Source organism: Molossus molossus, unplaced genomic scaffold (assembly GCF_014108415.1).
Source record: "Molossus molossus isolate mMolMol1 unplaced genomic scaffold, mMolMol1.p scaffold_m16_p_4, whole genome shotgun sequence".
NCBI classification, from domain to species: domain Eukaryota; kingdom Metazoa; phylum Chordata; class Mammalia; order Chiroptera; family Molossidae; genus Molossus; species Molossus molossus.
In genome coordinates this window covers 98,108,169-98,132,205 of record NW_023425377.1, presented here as the reverse complement: position 1 = coordinate 98,132,205, position 24,037 = coordinate 98,108,169, and positions in this window count along the sequence as shown.

Here is a 24,037-nt window from a genome sequence, read left to right as displayed (position 1 = left end):
TCTATGTATAGAAAGATTACAATGAAATCAATCTTCAGCTAGAATGTGCTATTTTAACAAGATATTATCTCAGTTTACTAAATTTAGCCGTTTATGGGGCAATGTTCCTGCTGAACTCTTAAGTGTTTGAAAAACAGAGTATCTCATGGTTCTCTCTGAATCTACTCGACCTATTTGAGGCCCTGTGTCTAAGAATCACCTGGTAAGTATTGAATAAAACTGTCTCTTCATTGCAGATTGAAAGCATTTCATGGTTTGTATGCGATATAACATTCGAATTCAGTAAACATCAAATTCAAATTGTTATGTTTTTAAGAGCAGGAGTTACATATCTGTGGTCTGGATCTTTCTGCGTTGTTGTATTTTTTACTTTACCCCACCCTCTTTTTAAAAAAAATTAAGAGTATATTCAATCAAAATGTACTCTAAAAAAAGTACTTTGTCCAATAGTTATTTAATCTTAAAGTCTGTATATTCTTAAAACTGGAACTTGGCAAGGGTGCAGCGTGAGCAGATGTTTATAGGAGATCCCGAATAGGATAGACACTTAAAGATATTGAGTGATTCAGTGCAGATTCTTCAAGCTGCTGTCAGAAAGCTGAAAGGCTCCACGGCCTTTTTGTGTATTGCTGTTTTCAGCAATAAAATTTGCATTTTAATCTGCAGGGATGTTCATGTCTTTCTGCCAGCTAGTATCAGCATCCTGTCCAGAATCATCAAACCAGAAGCATGATGGTCCTGACAAGTATTTTCATTTCACTTAGCAAATATTCCTTCCATCACTGAAAAGTTAACGTCTCCATAACCAGAACTTATATTACTTTGGAGGGCCTAAAAACTTCATTTAAACAAACAAAAGTGATTTCATGAGGAATTACACTGCCATAACAAATTAACAGTTTGAATAAGGGAAGTCATAGGAGTCTTCATAGCATCTGGAGCACACAGAATTCAAAGTGCTCAAAGGGGAAAACATTGTCCTTAGTTATGTTTGCCCAGTTTAGTGGAAATTACACATGCATATCAGAGTAGAAGCAGTTCCTGCTCAACCTACTGAAAATTCTAATTAGAGAGATCCACACAGTGCCCATCTAATTATACCTATGGACTTTTTAAAACTACTTATGTAAGCAAGAATATAAATGAACATGGGTTGCCCACAAATAAATACAAAAAGATATCACAACATTAGAAGAAAGATCAGTGATTAAATCACTAATGCATTTAGTTGCTGGAGGGATATTTAAAATGAGATTAAAAAGAGAACAAAATAGATTATCTGCTTCATTTTTTCAAAAGAAAAAAAAAATTAAATGTTTTTTAAGAGTATCCCCAGAGATGCTTGACAAAATGCCCCAAAGGAAGTTTTTCTAAATTCTATAAATGTGTTGAAAATATCATTTTACTTTCTTATATATAATTTAAAAAAATAGCAAATTGCACAAATACAAACTTGAAACTTTATAGTGCTTAATGGTATTGTATTATATGGTTGTTGACTTCACAAAATTAAGTGGCAATGTTTGTATCTTTGTTCAAAGAACGCCAAATTATGGAAATAAAAATTTACAGTCTCCAAATTTCATCCTCAAAGAAACACTGAGAAAAATTTGATGCTAACATTATAAACAGATAGATATATGATAGAGCCATAAATAGATGATGATGATGAAGATCAATTGATCGATCGATAGATAAATGATATATAGATAGACAGAAAGCTAGGAATTATCAATGTCTGTCTTAGTAAACACCACTTTAACAATCTTTTTTAATTTAAATTTTGACTATTTTTCCTCTTTCTGTGTACCTTACTCATGATCTCCTCCATCCTGTTGTTTATCAATATTCTTAAAACTATCACATCATAATGATGGTCATAATAGTGGAATGTAATGATTATAACATATTTTAAAAATCCCATGTTCTAGTATGTACTGCAGTTTCTACAGTACCCATAAGTTTTAGTATAAAATATGAAACATATAAATTTACCAATGTAGATTACATGTTAAAATTGTGTATGAGGCAAACATGCATTGTCTTATATTTCCAGAATTTTCAAAAGGAAGAATCAAACATAATAAACAAAGGGAAAAATGAAATAGTAATTCTTTCTTTGGTGTAAAGACTTTCTTAAGTTAAAAATTAATGTGATCGTAATAAAATGATATAATTAATTCTACTTTGAAACATTCATCTATCGATAATGAATCTGGAGATCTCAAAAGTATCAAAAAATGCAATTATTTGAAGATAAAGGAGTCAAGGGGACAGTATTTGGAATTACATTATAACTAATTTTTCATCAAGAGTCATCTAGAGTAGTTAAAAAGAACTTTATTGGCAGCTAGAAAATTACTAAAAAATGTGCTTCAGATCTGATTATAACTCAAATGACAAATTTATATGCAAGCATCACAATAAAGTTACATACTATTATTTTATGACTGATTAAACATTATTCACTTATGTGGGATTTACATTTTATATATTTTGCTGCTAATAATTTATATCAGAATAATAATGCACATTGAAGCTTATATTGCAGTTATATTTTGTAATCTATGATATGTTATTTTCAAAACACCTTTAATATTTAGTAAATGTTAAACTATCAACACACTGATATTAATACTAATAATTTAGCATTTGTATTGTTATTTTGCTCTGACAATGCAATAATTAAATAATAATAATGATAATAAGATTGGAAAACAGGGAAGATAAAAGCCATACAAGGAAGAAAGGGAAGGCGATTAAATATTATTTTAAGTTTTTATATCATGTAGAATTTACAAAACACTTTTACAAATAATTTCCTTGATAATTTTCTCCAAACCAAATTATTCAATACCTAACCCGTCTCAGTAACCCTCTGGCAGAATTATGCATTGACCTCCATATCACTGGAAAAAAACATTTATTAAAAGCCCTCAAGCCCAGCCAGTATGACTCAGTGGCTGAGTGTGGGCCCATGCACCGAGAGGTTGCTGGTTCGATTCCTGGTCTGAACTCATGCTCAGGTTGTGGGGGTGATACCAGGTAGGGAGTATGCAAGAAGGCAGCCAATCATGTTTCCATCTCATTGATGTTTCTGTCTATCTCTCCTTTTCCCTTCCTCTCCCTCTAAACATCAATAAAACATTAAGAAATAAAAGTAAAAATAAAAAAAGACCTCAAGAACTGACTTCCCCTGTTAGATTGACAATTCTTTTTCTTCAACCCACTCTTTCCTTAATTTCTAATTAATATATTTATGTATAATATTCTTATTTCTCATTCATGGTACCTATCTAGTGTCAATATACTAAACAATGTTTTGCTTTACCTGCCTTTGTATTGGTGGGCAACTATGTTAAGAATTTTTATGTAGAGGAAAGAAAGTGATTATCAAGAAATGCAGCTATCAGTCCATCAAACAATTATGAAATCCAAATGTTCAACAACACAATTCTGAAGAATGGATCACTAAGAACCAAGTTAGGTTCTTAAAATAGAACCTATTATTTCATCTAAGTGATTAGTGATAGACTCTAGGAATGCTTAATAACAGTGCTAAACACTGATTCTGAAACTAAAAGTACTTCACTATTTCAGCAAAACACAGAGATATGGAGGTAAGTAGTTGATGGGAAAAGAGAAGAAGGGATAGAAGAAAAAGAGTAAGAAAAAGAAGGTGAAGAGACAAAGAAGATAATTTAAACTCTTTAAAGGTCTCAACTGGAGACGAGCAAGAGAAAACAATCTTGTTCATGAGGATACATCTTATTGGGGGGGATTATAGAATATTGGTGATGAAACAGTTGGTGTCTTGTTTTCATATTAAAAGAATAAAAGAATAATAATCTTTATTGAATTAAATAGTAATGTGAATATATCACCCATAACAAGACAATGGGGAAAAGGAAGTAACATTCATTCAAGTGATTCTATGCATAACATAACATGAAATAATGTCAATTTACCATATTGTTTCAAAAATGAAAACATCAATTTTTCTACTAAAATATGGTCATATTGAGCTAAAAAATAACTTCACCTCTGAAATTTATAAATAACATCTAAAATTATGTGATAAAAAATAGTTTGGAGCCCTGGCCAGTTTGGTTCAGCAGTTAGAGCGTCGGCCTGCGGCCTGGAGAGACCCGGGTTCGGTTCCCGCTAAGGGCACGTACTTCGGTTGCAGTTTGTCCCCGGCCCTGGTTGGTCGTGCGGGAGGCAGCCACTCGATGTGTCCCTTCACGTCGATGTTTCTCTCTCTCTCTCCCTTCCTCTCTCTCCCTCCCACTCTATCTGTACAAAAAAAAAGGAAAAATATCCTCGGGTGAGGATAAAAAAAAAAAAAATAGTTTGGATATAAGGAACATGGGCATCAGGTGTTGCTTCTTTGGCTTTACCCAATCCCACCCATTCTCTCTCTTCTGGTAATGCAGTGACTGGGAAGGTCAAAATACACTTTCCGTCCTCTCTTGCAGTTAACGTTCTGATGTCATACAGCTTCTGTGAATGAAGCACAATGGCACAGAATTTAGAAGTGAGGTAAATGCCATCTCCTTGCAGCTGTGATTTCTGGCAAACGCATTTTAACAGCTATGAGTATTTTTGGTTACTGGGCACTAATTTCAGAGTCTGCATACCAGGGCATGAAGTAGTAATGGTGAAAGCGGAACTAGAATCAGTTTCCTAGAATCCAGATTACTACTAGGGTCAGATATCCTTAGGAACAGTAGTCTATTGGTAATCCTTGACTTCCCATTAACTATCCTTTCAATCATGTTTAATCACCAAGTTCCCTTGAAATATCATAGTGGTCTTTTGCATTGAACTAAGATAGATACAGAGGAGAAGAGAGAGACCAGGAAAATGTAAATGAAAGGAAATCAGTAGATAAAGAACTAATCAGGACAAATAGTTATATTACATAATGGCAGTTTTATGTCATTGTACAAATTATATAATGCAAGAATGCAAGAGGCTGACACCTGCCTCCTCGCTTCCAAATTATGTGCAATTATGTTATATTTACAGTAGTAGCTACTCCTAGCTATAAAAGAAACAAGAAAATGTGTTTTAAACTTTCTAGTCACTGCTATAGCAGAAGATGGACTTGATGGGATTGACTGTGAAACAAACATTACCTAATACACACATATATATGCTCCTCACATCAGATCTTTTGTGCTATTTTATTTTAGAGTGTTTTATATAAAATCATAAAGCTGAGGTTTACATTGAACACTTTCTATTTTAATAAGAATATTTACATTTTAATAGAACATACTTATATATATAATTTTTATGTATACTTACACAAACATAAAAGTGTATATATTTTATTTTGTACATGTTTATGGAGAACTTACAAATAATTTAAATATTATATTATACTTCTTTGCAATAAAATCTTTAAAATATTTTTAGAACTAACTTTTTCAAGACATTATCTGATCATGACACACTGTTAAAAAATGAAGAATAATTTTACTATCTTACTCTTGGCCATTAGTTTGTCTTCTTTTGGAAAACTGTCTGTTCTAGGTCCTCTGTCCATTTTTAATTGGATTTTTATCTAACTTCTGTTGCGTTGTATGAGTACTTTATATATTTTGGAAATTAACCTCTTATCTGATATAGCATTGGCAAATATGTTCTCCCATACAGTGGGTTCCCTTTTCAGTTTGATGCTGGTTTCTTTTGCTATGCAGAAGCTTTTTAGTTTAATGTAGTCTCATTTGTTTATTATTTTCTTTGTTTCTCTTGCTCTAGGAAATGTATCAGTGAAAGTTCCAGAATGGATACCATCAACAAATCAACAAAGGACAAGTACCGCCAACGATGTGGAGAAAAGGGTATCTTAGTACACTGCTGGTGAAAATGCACACTGCTGCAGCCACTATAGAAAACAGTATTGGCCCTGGACAGTTTGGCTCAGCGGTTAGAGCATCGGCCTGCGGTCCAGAGAGACCCGGGTTCGGTTCCCGCTAAGGTCATGCCTCGGTTGCAGTTTGTCCCCAGCCCTGGTTGGGGTCGTGCGGGTGGCAGCCACTCGATGTGTCCCTTTCATGTTGATGTTTCTCTCTCTTTCTCCCTTTGTCCCTCCCACTCTATCTGAAGATAAATGCAAAAATGTCCTCGGGTGAGAATAAAAAAAAAAAAAAGAAAAGAAAAGAAAACAGTATTGCCCTGGCTGGTTTGGCTTGGTGGATAGAGCGTCAGCTCACAGACCAGAAAGCCCTGGGCTTGGTTCCGGCTAAGGGCATGTACCTCGGTTACAGTTTGTCCCGAGTTGTGTGGGAAGCAACCAGTCGATGTGTCTCTCTCACATCAATGTTTCTCTCTCGTCCTCCCTCTCTCCCTCCCGCTCTATCTCAAGATAAAAATGCAAAAATGTCCTTGGGTGAGGATAAAAAAAAAACCGTATGGAGTTTCCTTAAAAAATTAAAAATGCAATTGCCATTTGACCCAGTGATTCCACTTCTAGGAATATATCCTAAAAATCTTGAAACACCAATCAGAAAGAATATATGCACCTCTATGTTCATAGCAGCATTACTTACAACAGCTAAGATCTGGAAAAGCCCAAATATTCAGCAGTAGATGAGTGGATAAAAAGCTGTGGTACATTTATACAGTGGAATACTATGCAGCTGTAAAAAAGAAAGATCTACTACTCTTTGAGAGAGCATGGAGGGACCTGGAGAGTATTATGCTAAGAGAAATAAGCCAGTCAGAGAAAGACAAGTATCATATGATCTCACTTATTTGTGGCATATAATAAACAAAATAAACTGATGGGCAAAATAGATCCAGACATGGAAGTAGGAATCAGACTGATGAACCTCAGAGGGAAGGGGGGTGGAGAGGTTGGATGAGATAAACCAAAGTACTTACATGCATATATTCATAACAAATGGACACAGATAATAGTAAGGTGAAAGAGGGGGCACAGCAGGAGCAGGGAGGAAAGGGGTCTAGGGGAAATAAGGAGGTCATTTGTAATATTTTCAACAATAAAGATACATTTCTGAAAAAAAGAATTTTTATATTTGTAAATAAGAGTTCATATATATATATATATATATATTAAATCCTTATCCAATGATAGAGAGAGAGAGGAAAGGGTGTGTGGGGGAGAGAGAGAGAGAGAGAAACATTGATGAAAAAGAGAGAGAAACATCAATCTGCTGTCTCCTGTAGGAGCTCTGAACCTGGGTCCAAAACCACAACCCAGGCATGTGCCCTGACCAGGAATTGAACCTGTGACCCTTTAGTTCACGGGAACATGCTCAATCCAACCGAACGACACGGGCCAGGGTGAAGAGTTCATTCTTAAATAACTTTAACCAAATAAATTATCTCTGAAAGGTGAAAAGTTTCATACAAAAGTGTTTAATTCCTGTTAAAGTTTTTAATGCCTTTGTCATAAAGGAAACAAAACTAAAAAGAAATAAATTTAAATGTAGTACTTGTGATATTCCCCTCAACACTCTGTTCTTCCTAAGCAGAAAAAATCCCTTCTTCCTTTCTTCTTTTTTTCTTTTTTGGAGCAACAATTTTCCCTGCCTCAGGGAACAAATCACAATCATTTCAAAACCACGAAGCCTACGGGCCCAATTGGGCCTACTGCCTGTTTTGATGTCAACTTCGTTGGACCGTAGCCATGTTCAGTTATTTACATGCTGTCTACCTATGGCTGCTCTCACACGCCACCAGCAGAGCTGAGTCATTGCCAACTGGTACCATTCAACTCTCAATGCCTAAAATACGACTCTCTGGTCCTTTACATAAAAAAATTGCCAATACATGCTTTAAACCATTTTGAATAATTCTATTCTTTTTCCCTGAGGTTTAGACTGTGTGCCTCCTTTAAGTCAAAACTGATGACATGAGAGTTCTACATGACAGAATAGAAGCCAATGTCTATGGAAGGCTTCTGGAAAAAATATTTTGCCTTGAAAAGGAAGAGACAGAAGCAAGAGAAGAGTTAATGGGTTCACATGTCTCCCCTTCTTTCTTTCATGGGTTTCCTCCAACTGTGGCAGCCACATGACCACACAAGCAATGGTCATGAGAAGAACATGATCAAATCATCGCCATCATGAACAACAATAATGCCATGTCAAAGACGGCAGATGAATAATGTCTGGTCCCTGATTTCATAGAGGTACTCCTTGTCTCAGCTTTTTACTTTCCACTTCAATATATTGTTTGTAAAAGCATTTTGTCTTTTTTAAACCAATATTATTTTTGCACACTCTATGTGCAAAAATAGAATGCAGCTTAAGGATTTGCTTATAGTATACTATATATTTATTTTTACATTAATCATATACAGTCTCCATTAGAATTTAAACTGAATGAGGACCCCAAAAATGACTTATTTGCATTATTATTATTATATTCCTTGTACACAGAATAGTGCCTAGAATGTGGCAGGCACTCAAAAAATCTTAACATTTTTCAATATTTAATATGTTACAATATTATAACAAGAAATTTGGACATCTAAAAGAATTAAAATATTTCTTGTAAAGCATATATTACCATAATTATCTCAGAAAATAAAAAACTTGAATAGACTAATTAATGTAGAAAAAAGGGTTCAATATTTAATATTACTCAATAAAAACTTATGGTTCCAGCAACCTGTTAATAGACAGCCAGAAATTATTCCCACTGAAAATATCTAGAAATGTCATATACAATTTTAACATTTATTTGAATGCATAGTTTCAAATAAAAAGAAACTAGATTAAAACCCTTGGTGCCAGGAATATAAAAGAATAAAATCCAGTTCAATCAGCTTATAGTTGAGGAGAGGTATTGGCTATTTCGGGATGGGAGAAAGGACTGGTTTAGGAAGCAAAGGATCTACATTTTAATATCTATGTAGGGAAAAATATGAGACCTGAGCTTATGGGAGTAGTAAGATGAATGCAGACAAAATACTCGAAGGGCTCCATAAAGGGTGGGCTTATAAAAGGGTAAACTATGCAAAAGACCTGTCTACAAGCAAAGAAAGACTACAGAGTGTTTCTACATTGAAAAAAAAAAAATCTCTCCAGGTAATTGGTAACCTTGAGCTATACCATACATAGTTTTGTAGTTAGACTCTATGCCCTACTTATTGGCATATAATAATCAAGTTGAGAGATTATTATAAAAATCAGTCTCTGAAGCCCAGCTAGAGTGGCTTAGTTGGTTGAATATCCTTCATGCACCAAAAGGTTGCCTGTTCAATTCCTAGTCAGGGCCCATGCCCTGGTTGCAGATTTGATCCCTGGTAGGGGGCATGCAGGAAGCAGCCAATCGATCTCTCCCTCTCATATTGATGTTTCTTTTTTTCTCTCCCTTCATCTCTAAAAATTAATAAAATTTTTTTTTTCAAAAAAGGATTTTAATTTTCTAAATCTCTAAATTAAAGAATTTTTATAATTTAGAATTCAATGAAATACAAATTTATTTTATTAAATTGAAAAAAATTAGTGTTTTATTTGGAACCCAAAAGAATTAAAGCACAGATCCAAATGTGTTCTTTTTTTTTTTTTTTTTTTAATTTTAGAGAGAGAGCAAAGGAGAGGGAGACAGATAGAAACATCAATGAGAGAGAGTATCGATTGGCTGCCTCCTGCATGCCCCTCACTGGGGATTCGGCCCACAGCCTGGGCATGACCAGGTTGATGCCCTGACCAGGAATCAAACCGGCAACTTCTTGGTGAATGGGTCAACACTCAACCAATGAGTCACACCAGCCGGGCCAAACATGTTCTTTTTTAACTAAAGCCCAAAGACACTGAAACTCAGCATCAATCCTCTGCAGTTCTAGTTGCTTGGTCTCAGCCCCTGGCACCTCACTAGGTCCCCTGGAGAAATAAAATTGCCTCCACAACTTTGGTCGCGCTGCTTTTTCTGGAATGGTATCTTCAAGTCAGTGAAAGTAGAATTAGTTCAACAGTAAGTCTTCCAGGCTTGCTTTTTCAAAAAAGTCCAGAAAGTTTCAAAATTTCCAAGACTATCAGGGAACTCGGTCCCACATTCACAAAATTTTAAAAAACAGCATTTAGAAGAGTTATTTTCATCCACATTTTGTTCACTGAACCTTCTATTATATCAGGGTTTGCCAGATATCAAGGCAGATGCAGATTTTTGTAGTAAATGTTTCTTCCTGGAAGGAATATAGTTGGAGAAAACCTTGTTTTCCATTTTGCCAGGATAACAATGTCTTTTTAGTTCATTCTGTCTCTTTGTCTTTCCTGCCTTATTGATTCTGAACAAATTACACACTACCATCTGCTTTCTCCTTTTACATCTGAATGTCTGAGGGCTTCTGGAGAAATTCACAAGACTGTATCAATAGCTTCTGCTACATTTCCTGGTTTCCAACCTCTAGTGACTTATTACAACTCCATCTGCCAAATTTTTATTCACATCTAACACTTTTTGTATGTCCCTCCAAACACTAATCCATATGTTTTCTAAATATGCAAGCTTAAAAACCCCATACACTAACATTTTTGAAATTGCCTGACTTTGTATTTTTTTAAAAAATCATAAAACAAAAGACAGAAAAATAAAATATTCAGGAACTAATCCATATATTTGCATTTTGGGGTGAAAAACTTTTCAAATGACATGGATTTTTCTCCTAGGGTCAGTTTTTTAAAAAAATATTATAAAAATTGTAAGACATTAGAGATGATTAATGATTTAGACTTTTATCGCTACTTTTATTTTAAGAAATATAGTACAGAATTACACTTAAAATTTATCAACAGTAGAACTATAAACACTCAAAAACATTTCTATTAGTTGAATTAAACAGATACAATGTTTCACTTATACTAATTTTATATATTAATTCTATTTCATAATATTATCAATGATACTCAACCAGACATTGCAAGTTTAGCTAAATAGTTGTTTATTTCTGTATCATTTTCCTCTGCTTTCCTTATAGGAGTCTTTTACTCTGTATCCCTGTTCCAGAACACACACACACACACACACACACACACACACACACACAACTTTTGCTTTATATTGTCTATTCACTGAAGAACAGGACAATAACAGGGAGGTTGGCCTTAATATATGAAAGTCTGCTCTGTTCGTACCAGTTGATTCAGACACTATGAATCTCTGTCATACCCTAGATTTAAAACTACCAGGATCAATAGCCATAAAATTCTTGTGGTACCAAGTGTATCTATCTATAAAGCAAGCTTGCAAAGGGCCAGCAACAACTTCCAGGTAATAAAACTGGCCATTCAACAACCTTCTCAGAGAAGAAAAACCAGTAACTTCTATTATTCCATCTATAATTGCTCAGGTTTCTGTGGTAAAAGAAAGCAACTGGAAAGATATTGAAAAGAATAAATGAGTCTATCTTTTATGTCAGCTACAGAAGTAAAAGCTGAAACTTATCCAAAGACTGCCTCCTGCTATATTTTCTTCTTGTCTGGAAACCCATACAAATCCTAAGTATGTTTCTGAAATTTTTCTACCATAGACAATTCTCAAGTCCCAAGACATATTTTTCTACTTTAGGGAGAGAGAAAGGAGGTGAGAAAATGTCTACTGTCATCTTGATGGAGGATTCACTTACCTTTTGCAAATATTTTCTTAAATCCTTCAACATTACACACCAGTAACATTTTTAATATAGCCCTTTTAGCTTCTACATTTTTCAGGAAAGTTATCTGAAGATATTACTTGAATGAAATAATATATAGGGTCTAAAATTATTACACATATTTAGACATCACATTTTTTACATATAAATTTTTTAAATAATTGATGGATAAGTTGTACAGGTTTCCCCCATTTATAATATGTTACAATTAGGGCCTGTCTGTGTCTTAAAAGTATCTTGAATCCACTCCATAGATATTCATTGTAATTGAGGCAGGATAAAAAGAAGCTTGGAAAATTCCTTAATAAGTGGAATGAGGGAAACTGAGACAAGATAATTAAAGGAGGCCAAGCAATTAACAACCTGCTAATAAATCGAAAGATATTATCTTCCCTAACCAAGGACACTTAGGAGCAGATGGTTTATACCTCTCTTACCTAACCAGAGAGTGAGTAGCTTAAATCACTCTAGTCAAGAAGAGAAAATAACAGAGGTCTAGTTAGTACATTAATGCCAGACAAACTCCAGAATAGATGAAGTCAGGGGAATAAATAACAAAAACCCAATTAGAGCTGGACAAACCCAAAATAAAAGTAAAGCAGTGAAGCTGACCAGATGATGATCCCAATATGTTCATTTTGATGCATTAGTATGTGAAAGAACACACCTGGAGAGCTATTGAATATTCTCCTAACACCCTCCTCTGAGAAGTCCCCTAAAACTCCTGCCTTTAGAAAATAGATAACTCTCAAGACAAAGGATCCAGTGCATGGTCCCCTTGGAGCATGCTTTTGTCTTTCCTTTTCTTGGGTGTTTACTTGGTTTTGTTTTTTTTTCTCCTAAACTCTAAGGATCTCCATGAAATTTGAACCGAGGGGAAAAGGGGGGCAGCGGTAGCAGCAACTCATCTCAGGCTAACCCCCTGAACCTATCTCTAAAGGCTCTCCTTTTGCTTCTGTAACTTCCTTTCCTGAGTCCATGCAGCCCAGCATGGCTCACTTTTGTTACTGTAACTTCTTTTCCTTCCTCTAGGCAGCCCAGTCTAGACTTAGCTCCTGTTGCTATGATCTTGCCTCGTCTATCTTAAGCCTTTCCTTTCTTTCACTGTGCCTAGTTTTAACAAATGCACTCTCAAAATCACCAGCACTTATAGCATGAAATCTTGCTTAGACAAAATCAAGAGCCAACACATTCCAGACTGTGCAGGGGCAGACCTGCCTGGATTCAGGTCACCATCCTGGGACATATTGACTTGATTTTGTTAATTAACTCTTTTGTGGCAAAGTCATCAAACTAATCCCCAAAGATCTTAATTATGTCTATTAGACATTAATACAAATCATTAATAATAATATTAATTTTTACACCCATATCAAGTCTCCTTATACATGTGATAATTCTAATGATGTAACTGATTCATTAATATAAAAAAATTCAGGAATCATATTATTTAATGCTGGAAGAACCCTCAGAGATCATGGAAAAATCACTGATTATAGTTAAGAAAACTAAAATGAGAGAAAAAGCTAGTTAAAATTAAAGATAAAAATCAGTTCCTGGTACATTGCCAAATGTTCTTCTCAGTATATATGTTTATTTTAAGCTTAGGTTTTTGCCATATCTTTATTGCAAAACTGCCCCATCTATATATTTGTTTACATGAAAAGTAGTATTTCAGTAAAATATCAACATAATTTGTTGTAATGAGTCTAAATAGAAAATGTTTTAACTTCCAATTAAATTAATCCAGTATTTATTTAGCTCCTAGTCATGTTTATTGTGTAATGTTTCTCAAGGTACTCACAAAGATTCTACCTGATGGTCATGAAGGATGCAACTGATTGTCTAAATTACATTTTGAAGGACTGGCATTGTTAGCATCTCTGAATTATCAGCTAAATTTTAGGCAAACCTTATATTTAGAAAGAACCAACCATATTTCCAATCGCAAGGTGTCTGCATTGCTCTGTTACAATGTTTAACCTCAGTGACCCTTACTACCTGCAGATGAGTTAAATGTATTCATTTTGCTTTCCTCCCAAAACTGTGTACTGTTCTGACAGTATATTTGAGAATCTTACTGTTTCTGACGTGGAGATTATCTAGCCCATTGGGGTTGCTTTACAACAATCATTACTCTGATAATGTTGAACTCCTTATTGATCTTTTCTTCCACTGAAAGTGTAACTTCCTCTGAGAGTTTAAGACAGGATTTTAAATTCTAATTTGCTCTAGCTCTGTGCGCTTGAATGTTATTTACCTCCCATGAGTTGTAAAATGAAGAACTGAACACTAGCTAGGTATTATGTAAGGCCATTCACCAGTTAGTTTGCCTGAGCTGTAAGAAAAAGAAAATTCAACAAATCTGATTAAGTGATAAAAAATACCTCTGATTTGACCGATCTGTCAATATTTCTCTGTAGGTAGTGGTTATATCCATTTTCCTAATACCCAAAAGCAATTTGGGAATTTTGGTTTGCCTCTTTAACTTGTTGATCAATGTGCCATAAGTTAGTGTGCTAAACAGCTAGAGAAGTTTCACTGATAAAATTTAGGTTTATGTTCCAATCTAAAATCAATGGTGTTTGTGTTTTTATGGTGAAGGTTAACTTTAATCTAAGCTTCTTTAGCATTGCAAGAGTTTTATAAAATCATTCATGATCATCTTGAAAGTTGCTTTAAAGAACCAAATCATTGGTGTGAAATAGTTCTTGACTAAATGTTTCCATGATAGTGGATAGTATTTCTGTTCCAGTCTCTTTAAAGATTGGCTAAGATAGATAGATAGATATCTATCTCTATCTCTATCTCTATCTCTATCTCTATCTCTATCTCTATCTCTATCTCTATCTCTATATCATCTCTATCTCTATCTGTCTATCTATCTATCATCTATCTATCTATCTATCTATCTATCTATCTATCTATCTATCTATCTATCTATCTAAAAAGTTTTAGAGATTACCATCTGATATTTTGTTGGAACACCCAGTAAATTTCTGCAATATAAACATTCTTCTGTCACACACATGCTTTTGTTCGTAGACACAGCACAAGTTTATAGAGATGACTGGCATCAAAACAGACATTGAATAAGAACCTCAAGGATAATGCCTAAAAAGCTGGTGAAATATCTACTCTGGGAAATGACTGATAAAGTAATAAGCTATATTATTATTTTTGCAGACCAGAGCATTTTATTGAAAATTTGAATTTATAGCTGAACATAGTGGTGAAATATTAAAATTAAAAAAAAACAAACAGTAAATTAAAAATATAAAAAAAATAGTAAATTGCCCTGGCCAGTTTGGCTCAGCGGTTAGAGCATTGGCCTGCGGTCCAGAGAGACCTGGGTTCGGTTCCCGCTAAGGGCACGTACCTCGGTTGCAGTTTGTCCCTGGCCCTGGTTGGTCGTGCGGGTGGCAGCCACTCGATGTGTCCCTTTCACATCGATGTTTCTCTCTCTCTCTCTCTCTCTCTCCTACTCTATCTGTACAAAAAATGGAAAAATGAACTCGGGTGAGGATAAAAAAAAAGTAAATTAAAAATATAAAGAAATAAAGCACAATTTGGTGGTTTATTGGGGTTGAAATTCAAACAACTTAACCTTATACAGTGTCCTGAATAAAAATGTAAAATCAAGTTGATTGTTATCTTGAAGTCAGTTTTCTTTAGAAGCATGTGGAAATCATTAAAATTGGTTATGTATTATTTAATATTTAGTAAATAATAATTTATGAATAAGTGCTCATTTGAAGAAAGATTGAGGTTAGAGTGAGGAGGTGAGAAAGAAACAGGTAGAGAGTGACAGAGAAAGGTAATTTTTTTTTTGAGAATAGAAATACATGTAAAAAATAAATTCTGGTTCAAATACAGTTAAAGATTATGAGGGTAGTTAGAGTCAGGTTTCTAAAGTGATATATGATAAATAGACCAATAAATAATGGAAAATGAAGTAGCAAATACATTTTGATAGTCAGCTAATAGCTACCAAATTTCACTTGTTAAATAAAAATAATCAAACACCTACCTGCATGATATTTAGCAAATAATTTTAGTGACCCAGTACTTCTAAGATAAATTTGCTGTTCATTATGTCTCATACATATTAATAATAGAGAAGAACATGCAAAGTTCTGGGTTTTGCATTCATTATAAATTCCATTCCATGAGGATAATGAAACATTTCTGGCAATATAATTCATAGTTATTTCATTTTTCTGTGTGTTCTCAAAGTCACTTGGCCTATAGAAACAAAGCTTATTAGATCTTGCTTGAATGGTTATTACAAGGATACTTACTCTCTTGGGTCATGTCTACAGAACTCAGTTTTATTCAATAGGCAGCATTATTTAAACCATAATCGCTCTTCTATACCTTATCATTCTACATATGGAACAACAAAATGGTTAAAAATTTCATTTAATGAGCACTGGCAGGTTTGGCTCAGTGGTTGGAGCGTCGGCCTGCAGTCCAGAGAGACCTGGGTTCGGTTCCCACTGAGGGCACGTACCTCAGTTGCAGTTTGTCCCTGGCCCTGGTTGGGTTGTGCGGATGGCAGCGACTAGATGTATCCCTTTCACATTCATGTTTCTCTCTCTCTCTCTTCCTCTTTCCCTCCCACTCTATCTGAACAAAAAATGGAAAAAAATACCCTCAGGTAAGGATAAAGTTTTCATTTAATGAGTAATTTTTAAAATAAGTCTCACATATACACATGTACACATAGCCCCCAAATTGTGTGTATATGTGTCTTATTTCTTTGGAAACAAATGGAAATCCTATCTATAGAATGATCTTTTTACTGTATGTATGTCATACATACAGTAAAAAGCTAGAGCTAATGATGATGAGAGAATGTTTCTGTCACAAAAAAAATATTGTAAAATTGTTATAGTCAAATAAATTCATGTTACCTATTTTTACTATAATTTTTCTTTTAGATGCTAAGAAAACTGCAAGATGAACTGCAGAGTACTTGGTGTCCCATATCAAATTATTTTCACTAAAAAGGACACAAGAGAAAAAGAAGAAAAAAAAAACATAAATATACTGTCCTTTGAGTTTCTCTGCCTTACAAAAAAAGTCTAAGCATTCAGGGAGTTACTGCCTTACTGCATTGCCTCATTTAATCCTCAGGACAACAGTGTGAAGTAAGTAAGTGGTAGGCCTATTACAAAAACCAGGGAGAAAAGATGAGCCATAAAAAAAATAAGTAACATATCCAAATTATCTGACTGCATAGTAACAAATACATAGACTATAAAGTGAAAATATTACCTGACTCAAAACTCCCAGATTTTTAAAAATTATATTGTAGCAAATCCATTAAAAAAAAAGATAAAAGGGCCCTGGCTGGTTTGGCTCAGCGGTTAGAGCGTTGGCCTGCGGTCCGGAGAGACCCGGGTTCGGTTCCCGCTAAGGGCACGTACTTCGGTTGCAGTTTGTCCCCGGCCCTGGTTGGTGGTGCGGGTGGCAGCCACTCGATGTGTCCCTTTCACGTCGATGTTTCTCTCTCTCTCTCTCTCTCTCCCTCCCTCCCACTCTATCTGTACAAAAATTGGAGAAATGTCCTCAGGTGAGGATAAAAAAAATAAATAATAATAAAAAAAAAAAGATAAAAGGAAACAAAAGACAAGAAGGAAGGAAGAAAAGGAGGAAAGGATGGAGGGAGGGAGGGAGGGAAGGAATAGAGATCTAACGTGAACTTTGCAGTCTAGTATTTTAAGAAAAGTGAATGATATTTAGCATATAATTATTTCATTTGATTTTGTACTGTTGAAAATATACTCTGAGTGCTTATAAATATATATGTAATATGTATTAAAATTTTCCCAAGTAATAATTAAAAGAAGAAAATTTCTCACTGATGTATTTTATTTTTATGTAAGAAATACTGACATTTAGGATAATAAAAATTTTTCAATTTTTTTATATTTATAACATTGTCTGAACTCTGTTATTTGAAGTCAAAGAGAGTTTAATACAGTCAAATTATAACATTTAGTGTATGTGACACTTTGGCCAAGTTTTTTAAGTCCTCTAAGTCGTAATTTTCTCATCTATAAAGTGGTGTTATTCAAGACCATTTCCAAAAGTTACAGAGAAAGTTAATGATTTAATACATACAAAGCACCTAGCATATCAATTATTACTATTGCTATTATTATTAGCAGAAAGAATAAAACAGCTTTAAATTTACAAATAAATGCAATTAACTAAATATGCAAAAATACAGTTGTTTAATCATAAAGAAGATTCAATTTATGAAAAACTTGTTTGATGTATTTCTTCTACACGTGAATTTACTGTATGAGTAGTTTGAAATAAAATTTTTCATTAGTTAATAACTCCAAAAATATATATTCAAATAAAAATATTTACTTAAGCCCTGGCCGGTTTGGCTCAGCGGTTAGAGCGTCGGCCTGTGGTCATGAGAGACCCGGGTTCGGTTCCCGCTAAGGGCGCGTACCTCGGTTGCAGTTTGTCCCCGGCCCTGGTTGGTCGTGCGGGTGGCAGCCACTCAATGTGTCCCTTCACGTCGATGTTTCTCTCTCTCTCTCTGTTCCTCTATCTCCCTCGACTCTAACTGAACAAAAAAAATGGAAGAAAAAAATATATATTTACTTAAAAACTTTCTAAACATTTTAGAGCCTTATCACAAAAAATTATTTGGAATTTTATTTTTATTAATATTTTATTTCTAAAACTATTGGCTTCCTTTCAGAAAATATTCCATAGTATTCTCTATACCAAAGATGCATTATACAATAATGAGGAACCAAAGGAATTTATTTCTTTAATGATAGAAGTTTATGAGTAAAATTAATCTATATTTTAAAAGTTCTATGTACGGGAACCGAAAAATGGCGGCGGAGTGAACGGAAGCTACACAGACCGTCTCCCAGAACCAAACTGGAATTACAACTATAACACAGACAAATCGACGGGAAAAACCAACAGAAAAGCAGCTTGGAGGACCATACAACGAGGGACACTGACTCCATCCCCGTAGGCTTGCGAAGACGCCAGACAGGGCTGGGAGCCCACGGTCAGCAGCTCGGCAGCGGCCTCAGCTGGGAGCGGCGCCCTCGGGTCACACTCCCAGGCGGCCCCACAGCGCAGCCGGGACAGAGGCTGAAACAGCCACAGCCACTCACCTTGGGCTCCGGCAGAGGGAGGGCGGACTGGACTGGAACTGTGTTGGGACACTCGGGGGGGTTTGGAGGGCGCTCAGAGCTTTGGCTGAGTGCAGCCACTCAGGACGGTGGCCACATTGCTCCTTCCCAGGGCTCTGAGGAGAGGCAGCAGCCCCTCCCTCGGAGATCCAACCCCACCCTGTGGGCCACTGAAGTGCTAATTGAGGCTCACTAACAACCAGCATCTGCCCCACCCTTGTGAAAACCCCTTGGCTGAGCACCAGAGGGAGTTTTTCAATCAACTGACAACCCAAAACTCATCAATTAACCTAGACTGCTAGCCTCTAGGCAAAAAGCTAGAGGATAACAGTACGTTTCCTGGGCTGGCAACTTTAACCAGGAAAGGAAGACTTGACAGTGGTGTTCAACGTGGGTCCTCCCTCACTCATCTAAACACAGGAGAGGGAGCCACAAACAGCAGAACACCAACACCCACAGGGAGAACGTGACAGGCTCCAAAGCCCACAGTGTTAGCCAAAATGGTGAAACACAGAAACAGAAGCCAAATGAAAGAGCAAGACACCTCCACTGAAGATGAGATCAATGTGGAGCAATTAGGCATGTTAACAGAACTAGAATTCAGAGCCATGATCTTGAGGAAGCTGAACAGCATGAGTAAGGACATAGAGACACTGAAAATAAGCCAAATGGAAATTAAAAACCAACAAGAAGAGATAAAAAATGACATATCCGAAATGAAAAACACATTGGAAGGTTTAAAAAGCAGAGTAGGGGAAGCTAAAGACCGGATCAGTGAATTAGAAGACAGGCTAGAAAAAATCAACCAATCAGAAAAACAAAAGGAAAAAACGATTAAAAACAGGAAGACAGCTTAAGAGAACTATGGGACAACTGGAAACGTAATAATATTCGCATCATAGCAGTCCCCGAAGAAGAAGAAAATGAGCAAGGGATAGAGAATATATTCAAAAAATTAGTGACAGAAAACTTCCCTAATTTGGTGAAGGAAGAGGCATTCAAGTTCAAGAAGCACAGAGAGTCCCAAGTAAGAAGAACCCAAACAGGCCCACACCAAGACACATAGTAATTAAAATGCCACAAATTAAAGACAAAGAGAGAATCCTAAAAGCAGCAAGAGATAAGCAACAGGTTACCTACAAAGGGAACCCCATAAGGCTCTCAGCTGACTTCTCACAAGAAACACTACAGGCCAGAAGAGAATGGCATGAAGTAATCAAAGTCATGAAAAACAAGAATCTGAATCCAAGACTACTCTACCCAGCAAGGCTATCATTCAAAATAGAACATCAAATAAAGAGCTTCCCAGACAAAAAAAGGCTAAGGGAATACATTAGCACCAAACCAGCACTGCAAGAAATGTTAAAAGGACTGCTGTAATTAGCAGGAGAAATAGGAAGAGAAATAGAACCACACTAAACAAAAATGGCAATAAATACGTACATATCAATAATCACCTTAAACGTAAATGGATTGAATGCTCCCATAAAGAGACACAGAGTAGCTGATTGGATAAGAAAGCATGACTCATCTATATGTTGTTTACAAGAGACCCACCTCTCAACAAAAGACTCACATAGGTTGAAAGTGAAGGGATGGAAAAAACTTTTCCAAGCAAATGGAAAGCAAAAAAAAGCTGGGGTAGCAATTCTCATATCTGATAAAATAGATTTCAAAATGAAGACCATAACTAGAGACAAAGACGGCCACTACATAATATTGAAAGGATCTATCCAACAGGAAGATATAACCTTGATAAACATATATGCACCCAATATAGGAGCACCAAAATATATTAAAAATCTTCTGGAGGACTTCCAAGGAGAAATCGACAACAATACAATCATAGCAGGGGACTTCAACACTCCGTTGACAGCACTGGATAGATCCTCTAGGCAAAAAATTAGCAAGGAAACAGAGACTCTATATGAAGCACTAGACCAAATGGATTTAATAGATATCTACAGAGAATTACACCCCAAAACTACAGAATACACATTCTTCTCAAATGCACATGGGACATTCTCAAAGATAGACCACATGATAGGACACAAACTAAATCTCTACAAGTTCAAGAAGATTGAAATCATATCAAGCATCTTCTCAGATCACAATGGCATGAAACTAGAAATCAATTGCAACAAGAACATGCAAAGACATTTCAACACATGGAGGCTAAATAGCATGTTATTAAACAATGAATGGGTCACCGAGGAGATCAAGGAAAAAATTAAAAACTTCCTGGAAACCAATGAAAATGAACACACAACAACACAAAATCTATGGGATGCAGCGAAAGCAGTTCTGAGAGGGAAGTTCATAGCACTACAGACCTACCTCAAAAAACAAGAAATTTTTCTAATTGACTGTCTAACCTCACAACTTAAAGAATTAGAAAGCAAACAAAAAGAAAACCCCAGAGCAAGTAGAAGGAAGGAAATAGTAAAGATCAGAGCAGAAATAAATGACAAAGAGACCAAAAAAACAATTCAAAGGATCAATGAAACAAAGAGCTGGTTTTTCGAAAAGATAAACAAGATTGATGGACCCTTAGCTGCACTCACCAAGAAACAAAGAGAGAGAATCCAAATACACAAAATCAGAAATGAAAGAGGAGAAGTAACCACCAACACCATGGAAATACAAAAGATCGTTAACAACTACTATGAACAACTATATGGCAACAAATTCGACAATCTAAGCGAAATGGACAAATTTCTAGAAACACACAGTCTCCCAAAACTATTCCCGGAAGAGATAGAAAACTTGAACAGACCAATAACAACTAAGGAAATTGAAGAGGTAATCAAGACTCTCCCAGCAAACAAAAGCCCAGGCCCAGATGGTTTCACGGGGGAGTTTTACCGAACATTCAAAAAAGAACTAACACCCATTCTCCTCAAACTATTTCAAAAAATTCAAGAAGAAGGAAGACTTCCAAACACGTTCTATGAGGCCAGCATAATTCTAATTCCAAAACCAGAAAAAGACACTACGAAGAAAGAAAACTACAGGCCAATATCCCTGATGAACATAGACGCCAAAATCCTGAACAAAATATTAGCAAATCAGATCCAAAAATACATCAAAAAAAGTATTCACCATGACCAAGTGGGATTCATTCCAGGGATGCAAGGCTGGTACAATATTCGCAAATCAATAAACGTGATACACCACATAAACAAAATGAAGAATAAAAACCACATGATCATATCAATAGATGCTGAAAAAGCATTCGACAAAATCCAGCATCCCTTTCTGATAAGAACGCTCAGCAATGTAGGAATAGAGGGATCATATCTAGACATAATAAAGGCCATATATGAAAGACCTACAGCCAACATCATACTCAATGGGCAGAAACTAAAAACATTTCCATTAAGAACAGGAACAAGACAGGGATGTCCACTTTCGCCACTCTTATTTAACATTGTACTGGAAGTCTTAGCCACAGCAATCAGACATGAAGAAAAAATTAAATGGATCCAAATTGGAAAGGAGGAAGTGAAACTGTCATTATTTGCAGATGACATGATATTGTACATAGAAAACCCTAAAGACTCCATCAAAAATCTATTAGACTTAATAAATGAATTTGGCAAAGTAGCAGGCTACAAAATTAACGTCAAGAAATTGACGGCATTCTTGTACACCAATGATGAACTCACAGAAAGAGAAACTGAAAAAACAATCCCATTTACCATCGCGCCAAAAAAATTAAGATACCTAGGAATAAACTTAACCAAAGAAGTAAAGGACCTATTTGCAGAAAACTACAGGTCATTGAAAAAAGAAATAGAGGAAGATATAAAAATGTGGAAGCACATACCCTGTTCATGGATTGGAAGAATTAACATCATTAAAATGTCCATACTACCCAAAGCAATCTATAGATTCAATGCAATCCCCATCAAAATACCAACGACATACTTCATAGAACTAGAAAAAATACTTCAAAAGTTCATATGGAACCAAAAAAGACCCCGAATAGCCACAGCAATCTTGAAAAAGAAGAACAAAGTAGGTGGGATCACAATACCAGATATCAGGTTATACTACAAAATGACTATAACCAAAACAGCCTGGTACTGGCACAAGAACAGGCATATAGACCAGTGGAACAGAACTGAAAACCCAGAAATGGACCCAAGGCAATACGCTCAATTAATATTTGACAAAGGTGGCAAGAGCATACAGTGGAGTAAAGACAGCCTCTTTAATAAATGGTGTTGGGAAAATTGGACAGCTACATGCAAAAAAATGAAACTTGACCATCAACTTACACCATACACAAAAATAAACTCAAAATGGATAAAAGACTTAAATGTGACCTGGGAATCCATAAAAATTCTAGAAGAAAATGTAGGCAACAAAATTTCGGACATCATACGGAGCAGAATTTTCACTGATACATCACCTAAGGCAACAGAAATAAAGGAGAAAATGAACACATGGGACTACATCAAACTAAAAGCTTCTGCACAGCAAAAGAAACAATCATCAAAATGGAAAGGCTACCCACTGTATGGGAGAACATCATTGCCAATGATGTATCAGATAAGGGGTTAATTTCCAATATATATAGAGTGCTCATACAACTCTACAAAAGGAAGACAAAGAACCCAATTAAAAAATGGGTACAGAGGAGCTGAATAGACACCTCTCCAAACAGGACATACAAATGGCCAAGAGACATATGAAGAAATGCTCAATATCACTAATCATCAGAGAGATGCAAATTAAAACAACAATGAGGTATCACCTCACACCTGTCAGAATGGCCGCCATCAACAAATCATCAAACAACAAACCCTGGCGAGGGTGTGGAGAAAAGGGTACTCTAATACACTGCTGGTGGGAATGCAGACTGGTGCAGCCGCTATGGAAAACAATATGGTGCTACCTCAAAAAATTAAAAATTGAACTTCCATTTGACCCAGTGATCCCACTGCTGGCAATATACCCTAAGAAGCCTGAAACACCAATCAGGAAGAATATATGTACCCCCATGTTCATAGCAGCACTATTTACAATAGCTAAGATCTGGAAACAGCCCAAGTGTCCACCAGTAGACGAATGGATAAAAAAGCTGTGGTACATATACACAGTGGAGTACTATGCAGCGGTAAGAAAGAAAGATCTCTTATCCTTTGAGACGACATGGAGGGACCTGGAAAGTATTATCCTAAGTGAAAGAAGCCAAGCAGAAAAAGACAAATACCAC